Consider the following 10,340-nt stretch of genomic DNA (forward strand, 5'->3'; position numbering starts at 1 on the left):
CTACAGCTCTCAAACTTCATAGGATGAATGGTCTTATTGAGCAGATGATCCCTGTTGTTTTTGGGGTCAGTAGTTCAAAGGTCAAGGTCACAGTGACCGTTGGTCAATTTCTTGTTTCCGGATGATAACTAGAGTTCCTTTTGACCTACAGCCCTCAAACTTCATAGGATGATTGGTCTTATAGAGCTGATGATCCCTATTGTTTTTGGGGTCAGTAGTTCAAAGGTCAAGGTCACAGTGACCGTTGGTCAATTTCTCGTTTCCGGATGATAACTAGAGTTCTTTTTGACCTACAGCCCTCAAACTTCATAGGATGATTGGTCTTATAGAGCTGATGATCCGTATTGTTTTTGGGGTCAGTAGGTCAAAGGTCAAGGTCACACTGACCGTTGGTCAATTTCTCGTTTCCGGATGATAACTAGAGTTCCTTAAGACCTACAGACCTCAAACTTCATAGGATGATTGGTCTTATTGAGCAGATGATCCCTATTGTTTTTGGGGTCAGTAGGTCAAAGGTCAAGGTCACACTGACCGTTGGTCAATTCTCATTTCCGGATGATAACTAGAGTTCCTTTTGACCTACAACCCTCAAACTTCATAGGATGATTAGTCTTATTGAGCAGATGATCCCTATTGTTTTTGGGGTCAGTAGGTCAAAGGTCAAGGTCACAGTGACCGTTGGTCAATTTCTCATTTCCGGATGATAACTAGAGTTCCTTTTGACCTACAACCCTCAAACTTCATAGGATGATTGGTCTTATTAATCAAATGATCCCTATTGTTTTAATGGTCAGTAGGTCAAAGGTCAAGGTCACAGCGACCGTTGCAGTGGGGGAGACATGCGCTTTTTTACAAAAGCATCCTCTAGTTTGAATATTTCTGAATCTACAGATCTAGAAAAGGTATTTGTTTGAAACTTAAAATATATTTGAAGTGTCACAATTAAGATTTGCTGGTCAAGTTTCATAACTCTGTATTGCATTTTAACAAAGTTATGCCTCTTTTTAAGTCTTCAAATTTACATACAATCAAATATTAGACAATATGTCGTGTCCCCTCTATAAATCCTATACTAATGGAAGAATTTTCTTCAAACTTTACTCAAATGTTCACCTCAACAAGGTTATGTGCAGAATCCATGTCACCTTTGTGCCGGCTAAAGGTCAAGGTCACACTTGAAGGTCAAAAATTGACTTAAAAAAAATGTTCTTAAATCTTAAAATGTACTGAAACTAGCACAGATATTTGCTTGAAACTTAAAAGATATATGAGGTGTCACGAATAAGATATGCAGGTCAAGTTTCATAACTCTGTATTGCATTTTGACAAAGTTATGCCCCTTTTTAAGTCTTTAAATTTACATACATTCAATACTAGACAATATGTTGTGTCCGCTCTATAAATTCTATACTAATGGAAGGATTTTCTTTAAACTTTACTTAAATGTTCACCCCAACTGGGCGATATGCAAAACCCATCTTACCCTTGTGCCAGCTTAAGGTCAAGGCCACACTTGAAGGTCAAAAATTGACTTATAAAATGTTAAGTACATTGGGAAAATGACTGTTTCGAACATGATTTGATAATATATATTTATACTATTACCTGTACAATTAGTCTTTTTTTCACCAGAGATAATTTCTTTTATGTATTTGTGCCACTTAAGTTATTCCTTTAACCACCTTTCCAAGTCGTCTTCTGTCAAGGACATTAATTGGTGGGGGTATGAATCGCATTCAGCGATAGTTCTAGTTGGTATCTTTTTACAGTTTCCAAAAAAAAACACTCTTTGGCTAGATAGATTAATTATCTTTCGCTTCTTTTGCTCTTTGGCAACTTGTGTAATTATACAGAGTACATATTTTGTATGGAAGTCAAAATAGCACTTTGTTTACATTTTGGTACTTATATACAACCAATACTACTTTCTGCCATTGTCAAACATTTAAGATGCTCTAAATTCAATATCAAAATAATATAAAACACATATCAGACCTTTCTAAAGAATTGAAAAATTATTGATTTCGGAGGCATAATGTGCTTTAATGTTTTTGAAACAATAAAAGATGTGTGTCAAGATTGACGCTATAGTAATGTACAAATGAATTTTATGCAAAATTCTGTTTAAAATATCAACGTTATTCAATCACATATTCGAAACATCTGGCATTTTATGATTAATCAATCATTTTCCTAGAATAGAAAGAAATGACGTATTGAAGAGTTATTATAACAATTAAATACAAAATGCTTTGAACACATAAAAGCAACACGTTTCCTCCAATTCATACAATTTTTCATGAAAATTTAGAAATTATATGTAATACTGCTGTTAGTTAAGTGATTTATTTTATACGAATTTAAGTTTTGAACACACGCAGCCAGCAATTTTTAGCTCACCTGTCACAAAGTGACAGGGTGAGCTTTTGTGATCGCTTTTCGTCCGGCGTCCGGCCGTCCGGCGTCCGTCCGTAAACTTTTACTTTAAATGACATCTCCTCATAAACCGCTAAGCCAATTTCATCCAAACTTCACAGGAATGTTCCTTTGGTGGTCACCTTTAAAAATTGTTCAAAGAATTTAATTCCATGCAGAACTCTGGTTGCCATGGCAACCGAAAGAAAAAACTTTAAATATCTTCTTTTAAAAAACCATAAGAGCTAGAGCTTAGATATTTGGCATGAAACATCTTCTAGTGAGTGTCTACCAAGTTTGTTCAAATAAAAGCCCTGGGGTCAAAATTGGCCCGCCCCGGGGTGTCATTGATTTTCCCTATATGCATATAGTAAAAAATTAAAAAATCTTCTTTTAAAGAACCCAAAGAGCTAGAGCTAAGATATTTAGCATGAAACATGCTCTAATGGGTGTCTACCGAGTTTGTTCAAATAAAAGCCCTGGGGTCAAAATTGGCCCAGCCCCGGGGGGGTCATTGATTTTCCCCATATGCATATAGTAAAAACTTAAAAAATCTTCTTTTAAAGAACTCAAAGAGCTATGGCTAAGATATTGAGCATCAAACATGTTCTAATAGGTGTCTACCAAGTTTGTTCAAATAAAAGCCCTGGGGTCAAAATTTGCCCCGCCTCAGGGGGTCATTGATTTTCCCTATGTGCATATAGTAAAAACTTAAAAAATCTTCTTTTAAAGAACCAAAAGAGTTAGAGCTAAGATATTTAGCATGAAACATGTTCTAATAAGTGTCTACCAAGTTTGTTCAAATAAAAGCCCTGGGGTCAAAATTGGCCCCGCCCCGGGGGGTCATTGATTTTCCCTATATGCATATAGTAAAAACTTAAAAAATCTTCTTTTAAAGAACTCAAAGAGCTATGGCTAAGATATTTAGCATCAAACATGTTCTAATAGGTGTCTACCAAGTTTGTTCAAATAAAAGCCCTGGGGTCAAAATTGGCACCGCCCCGGGGGTCATTGATTTTCCTTATATGTGTATAGCAAAAACTTAAAAAGTCTTCTTTGAAAAAACCCAAATAGCTAGAGTTAAGATATCAAGCATGAAACATCTTTTAGTGAGTGTCTACAAAGTTTGTTCAAATAAAAGACCAGGGGTCAATATTGGCCCCGCCCCGGGGGTCATTGATTTTCTTTATGTGCATAGCAAAAACTTAAAATCTTCTTTGGAAAAACCCAAATAGCTAAGTGTCTACAAAGTTTGTTCAAATAAAAGCCCTGGGGTCAAAACTGGCCCGGCCCTAGGGGTGTGATTGTTTTTAACTATATGTGTATAGTAAAAACTTAAAAAAATCTTCTTTTAAAAAGCCCAATGAGCTAGAGCTTAGATGTTTAGCATGAAACATCTTCTTATGGGTGTCTACCAAGTTTGTGCAAATAAAAGCCCTTGGGTTAAATTGGCCCTGCAACGTTTGGGGGGGTTGGGGGGGCTATATACAGGTGAGCGACCTCAGGGCCATCATGGCCCTCTTGTTAGAGATCTAGTCCAACATGTGATCTGCTATTTTTACAACAAGTTTTATGATGAATTGGAGTTTTAAAAGTATGTACTGACTTATACTTTTAATAATATCCCGTTTTATTACATGTTTTGCAGTAGATTACTGAATTATAACGGTTAATTATATTCTGATAATTTCACAGTAATGATTACCAAATATAATTTCACAGTAGCCGAACTATATTTGGCGTAAAAATAAAATATTTATCATTAATGAATGTTTTTTCAGCGGAAATGTAGTCAATCATAATAAAAAATGTACGTGATAACTGTAGTTCGTAAATATTTACGAACGTTGTGCTGAAAAACATCTAAAATCTAAAAATAATCATGGAATTATATTTTGCTTCAACATTGTGACGTCATTATTTGATGACGTCATGAAGATAAGAGCATGACGTTACGCGGCAAAAATTAGTAAAATGGTGTAAAAATCGTTAAAAAATCATGAAATAAACAGAAAATTTGTTTGTTTTACATGTGAGATCAAATAATATTTCACTCGTGAACCCCAGCTATTATATTTTCACTCGTGGCTACGCCACTCGTGGAAAATATTGCATCTGGTGTTCACTCGGTGAAATATTTTTCGATCTTACACTGAAACAAACAAATATCCTCTATATAAAAGACGGTATCTCTATAAACGTCTTGGCCAACTTTAATGTGCATATAAACTTAATTTTAGTATTAAAATCCTGTTCCCCTATCACGTGCGTACGCACTGCACGTACTTGGATAAGGCATATTTTATGCACATAAACACAGATACTGATATGACTTTAAGGTGTGTAACATTAGCATCCTCAATTGTAGTAGTTATAAATGATGCATATGCTCGCTCTTGTGGTAATTATTCCGGTGGCGAGGGTAAACAAATCTTTAACATCCACAAACACACAAACGCCTATCAAAAATTTAGTTATTAAACGTAAGGCCAATTGTTATTTGAAGGCTTGTTAACCATTATTTAGATTATTTCCTCAATTTATGTATAGTGGGTAAAAGGCAAATAGAGTTATTTACCTTCCTATGCTATCTGCTTCTTTATTAACATCATTCTAAAGCTAAGATGCTGTGCCTGAAAGTATAATAACCTTTTTGAAGTTAAGCTCGTCAAAGCAAAACTGCCGATTTAAGAATGAAATTTAAACCCATCTTACAAGTAAGTGGTCTGACCAATAGACCAGTAAATAGGATACCTAAAACATAATTGCCAAAAATTAAAGGAAGTTCACCGTTATGAATAATATAATGTGTTGAATCATAGGAATAAGTTACATATACATATCATAAAACATCAACATTTACAATTAACTTTTAAGATAAAAATAGAGTACCAAACATAAACCTATTTTCCATTCACACTTCCTTCTGTCTTTGACTTTTACTTTAGAATGCCAGTATTGCCAGTTAATTGTACTGATATAATGTACAAAAGGGTCACCTGAGGTCTTCCTCCACCAGTAAAGCAGGAAAGTCGCCATATTTTGCTGACGTTGAGCCGAAAATCGTTCTATACAGCTCATATCTGGCCAATTCCGGCTGGCCCCTGTGACCTATACTAATATATGTTGGTGCGACTTAAAACCCATAGAAAAGGGATGATAATTTTCATATACCATCAATATAGAGCGATGATCATTTTCATATACCATCAATAAAGATACAGATACAGGCTATCATACACATGTATGCAGTCTAACCTAATCTGTAGTGACCACTGTTCAAGTCGGACATTTCAAGATTCATAGGCTATATATACTGCTGGCCGGCCAAGCAAATCCAAAATTTAACTTTGATATTGCCAGAATAACTAATAAATAATTTTGAAACTGAAAATTGGACAAAGTTCTACTGCAATTTATTATATCAGTCAAATGTTATGATTATTCTAAAACGCCAAACTTACAAAATTTGTGCAAAAAAAAAACAGTAAAATAGTTATGTTCTGTTATTTCATAACACGTTGAATACTTGTAAACACTAATTATACGTATGTTTGACACTTAAAGGCCCATTATGCGCTAATTAAAATGGTTTATTTTTCCTTTTTCATTAGCTTTTTGTTTTGTTGTCATATTATAATCTCGTTGGCTAATTACTTGAACAATGTTTTGTTAGCAATTCGTACAGATTTAGTGATTTAGCATTTTGTAAGGATCGAACTAAAAATAATCTAAATAGTTTACATTTTGTTACTTTTTGGACAAATAATTTCATATTCAGCGATAATTTCTTTAGGAGATAAGCACATATAGCACATGCAAAAATCATTATTTAAATGATTAAACTAATATTTGCCCTATCTTTAGAAGGAAAAATGTATTCTACCGTTTCTGATACATAATGTGTCGTTTAATAAGAACAAAAAATTACTAGCTGAAGACCGAAATGTTCGACAGTCTTTACGATCATGTTCACCTATTGCATGATGTTCATACTAAGATTTTAACAGACTGTCAAGTATTGAGTATATGTAGAAAGGTCCGGTTTCTGGTATTTCATATGCAATAAAAATAATGAAAATATCCTGAAACTTTTTATAAATTAATTGTGTCAGTGTGATAGAGTATCATGTAGCCGTTATTTAATTTGAAATTGAATACATGTATAGAATAGTTTATTAAAGGAACTCCGTCGAGGTCCAAAAGCCTAAATCATAAAGTTTGAATTTCTTATATAGATCAATCGGGGCATATGCCAAAGATAATTAAAAATATACTCAGAAATAAATTGAAAATCTTATTTTTGCGCGACTCTTTGTCCGATTTAAGCGAAAAGATTTAATTACAATTTCGGTCATTTTTCTCGATCAGAATAATTATTCTAACAATAATAATTAAGATAATTATTTTGGAAAAAGAAAGAGAGAGACAGCGAATGATCTGAAATTTTGCGCGTATATAGGTAAGTTATTGGTCTAGACCTATATCAAATGGAACGTACATTAATTTCAAAAAAAAATTTCCAGTTCCATCATGTCAAAAAACCTCAGTGAAGTCCCTCTACAACATTATAGTTTATTGATCCTGAAAATCACTGACGAGTGTCATAAGAACAAAGTAAACATGTACTTTCACTATTTTATGGTGTAGTCATACACTTATAGGAACGAGAAGATCAACGCGAACGTGCACTCATAATTCCATAACAAGCGTGCACGAGTATTCGCAGAAACAGGGTGGTCAACATGTACAAGCTCTTGCGATATCCTGCAAACTTAGGAACGGATGATACCTACATGTATACTACGTACGTACACTTACACTTAGTAGTATCCTGCGCTGGGAAGCCACGACGATATATGGTATCGTTTGCACATAGGACCATGGAAGATCAGCATGTACATCCGCGACTTCATGGTTTTGTATGCCCATGTTCAATCATGAATGTATGGTATCGTTTTCACATAGGAACGGGAAAGCCAACATGTACACTCACTACTTCATGGGAACAGAGTAGGCCAACATGTCTTACACCCATGTGTATGTTATCGTGCACTATAGAAGTTTAATATGTACACCAGGTACTTTAATTATAGTATCGTGTACACACAAACATATCAGCCAATATACTAGTATACACTCACGACTTTGGTATTGTGCATGCAACGAAAAAAGGCCAACATGTACGCTCAAACGCAGGAACAGAAAGGCCACCATTTTAGGCTAACTATTTTATTCAGGCATGCGCACGTAGGAACAGGGCGGCCAAACATGTACACTTAGGGACCAGGAAAGCCAACATGCGCACATATATAGGAACAGGGCGGCCAATATGTACACTTACGACCAGGAAAGCCAACATGCGCACATATATAGGAACAGGGCGGCCAATATGTACACTTAGGGACCAGGAAAGCCAACATGCGCACAATTATAGGAACAGGGCGGCCAATATGTACACTTACGACCAGGAAAGCCAACATGCGCACTTATGAAAAGGACGGGCACCATGTACACTTAAGAACAGGACGGCCAACATGTACACTTAAGAACAGGACGGCCAATATATACACTGAGGAAGAGGAAAGCCAACATGTACACTCTTGGCTTGCGCTCACATTGAGACAGGGATGTTAACATGCATACTCAAAACTTATATAGTATCGTGCATGCATTGAAACCTCATTATATAAATAGCTATTGCACAAGATTTCCGTCAACCTAGAGAGCTATATACGCATGCACTTTCTTGTGTAAAAAGTGATTTGACCAATATTGCATTAAAACATAGATTATATGTCATTTTTCGTTTTAATAAATCGCATTCATTAAATGCTACTGATAGTGTGCACGACATCATCGAAGAAAATGGTCACCATGACAAAGGCATGAACTACAAAATGAGGTATTTTTGCCAGGCTTAAATTTCGCAAAATCAAAATTTCTGGGTTTTGGGCGAGGTAAGATATCCTCGAATTTCCACTTTTAGTTCTTTTATATTTGAATGTTCTAGTAAATCTTCAATTCGCTTAATTTAAACCCCCGCGGAATTTTCTAGTGTAACTATCCGGGGTCTTAACTCTCGTTTATTATCGTCGCCACATGTTTCCGCGAAAAACATTTTCCTAACAACTTAGTACATATAATACGTTATTTTACGGGTATCAACGGGTGCTCATTCCATTTAATTAATTCTAAATTAAACATTTTTCATATAACTTAAGGGTTTTGTTCGATATTTACATGTAGCTCTTTTATCTTACAAACGTACTCGTGCATTTCAAATCAGAGGCGTTAAAATCATGGTGAATATATTATGAGATATGGATGCATGCTGTATTTGTACATAATCAGATACTTGAATGCATTTAGCCCACGCATAAACTGATTTAAACAATGCAGTGAATTTGCTATAATAACAATATTTATGTCCAATTATTCATAAAAGAGTGAAGGTGTCACGGAACTTAGCGTGTTTCACGCCACGTACGTGTCAATGTTTCGTGTTGAACGCATGTTAACAGATGAATTAGCCTACCTTTTTGACAAGAACACGGGGTACTGACTATACAAGACACATCGAATCATGACACGGACAAAATCCATGATCTGGACAGCATTGAGTGAGTTCATCAGCCATGAATGCTTTCCTATCATGAATATGTTATCTTAATCATGAGCGGCTTTTTATAGAGGGGGTAAATGGCACGGTCACCCATCCCCTCCACGGGATATACAACCCTCTAATCCTCGTCAAAAGTGTGTGAACCCCGTCAGGTAAAAAATCCTGGATACGCACCTGTTAATCCTTATTGTCGAGTACGTATATAACCAAGCTTACCTACATGTAGCTGCACGATGAATCTGTGCAGTCTGGTCAGGCTCTATACTATCGGTTAAAGATCAATTGGGCCCCAGATATGCTTTTACGTACATGTATTTTTATTTCTCAAAACCTTTTTATTTTTGGTGTATTTTTATAGTCTCATAAAATATTACTCATTAACCAATTTCCTGAACATTCTTTTTCTGTTGCTTTTTTTAGTATAAGGTTATGTACAGTGATTTACTATTTTGTATGGAAGTCAAAATACTAATTTGTTTACATTTTGATTCTTTTATGACAAATAATGGCACATTTAGTGCGACTTTCTTCAGGTTAACTTGCTTTAAATCTATTATTTAAACCTTATCAAATTCATTCAGAAGATAAATAATTTTGTGTCTGCTTTAACATGTTAACACACAATAAATCAAAAGAAAACTTGTATTTATTATTCACCATTTGCAATGATTTGAATTAGGGATTAATTAAACAAACAGCTAGGTTAACATCTGCGACCGATTAATCATTTAAAACCGTTTTAAAGCAAGTATCCGTACATGGCTATCATCTAATTTTTATTATGCGACATTGTATTTTTTCATTGGACACGAAGCCGGCACTTGAATCAGGGTCTCATGAATTACATCACACATAACATTACAATATGAAACGTCACAAAGTGGTTTTGTTCTCCTCTTTTCAATTAACTTATAGAACTATAAATAAATTCTAATCATTCGTTTTGCCATACTTTTTTGTCAGTGAGCACATAAAAGAGTGTACGTACGTTAATTGCTCCAGATTCATGCTAATTTTCTTTTTACATCAAATGGTACATTTACCTGGAAAAAATATTTTCAGTCCCATCATGTCAAGAAACCTCAGTGGAGTCCCTTAATGGGACTGAAAATATTTTTTTCCAGATTAATGTACCATTTGATGTAGGTTTAGACCACTAATCTTTGTGCAAAGTTTCAGATCATTCGCGCGCATCTTTTTTCCAGAATAATTATTCAAATTGTAAAATATGACCCAAAAACGAAAAGCGTTAAAACACTTTTCATTCAAATCGAGCTATGAAAAGCATAAAAATACGATT

Source organism: Ruditapes philippinarum, unplaced genomic scaffold (genome assembly GCF_026571515.1).
Source record: "Ruditapes philippinarum isolate M1 unplaced genomic scaffold, ASM2657151v2 ctg685_1_1_1_1, whole genome shotgun sequence".
NCBI classification, from domain to species: Eukaryota; Metazoa; Mollusca; class Bivalvia; order Venerida; family Veneridae; genus Ruditapes; species Ruditapes philippinarum.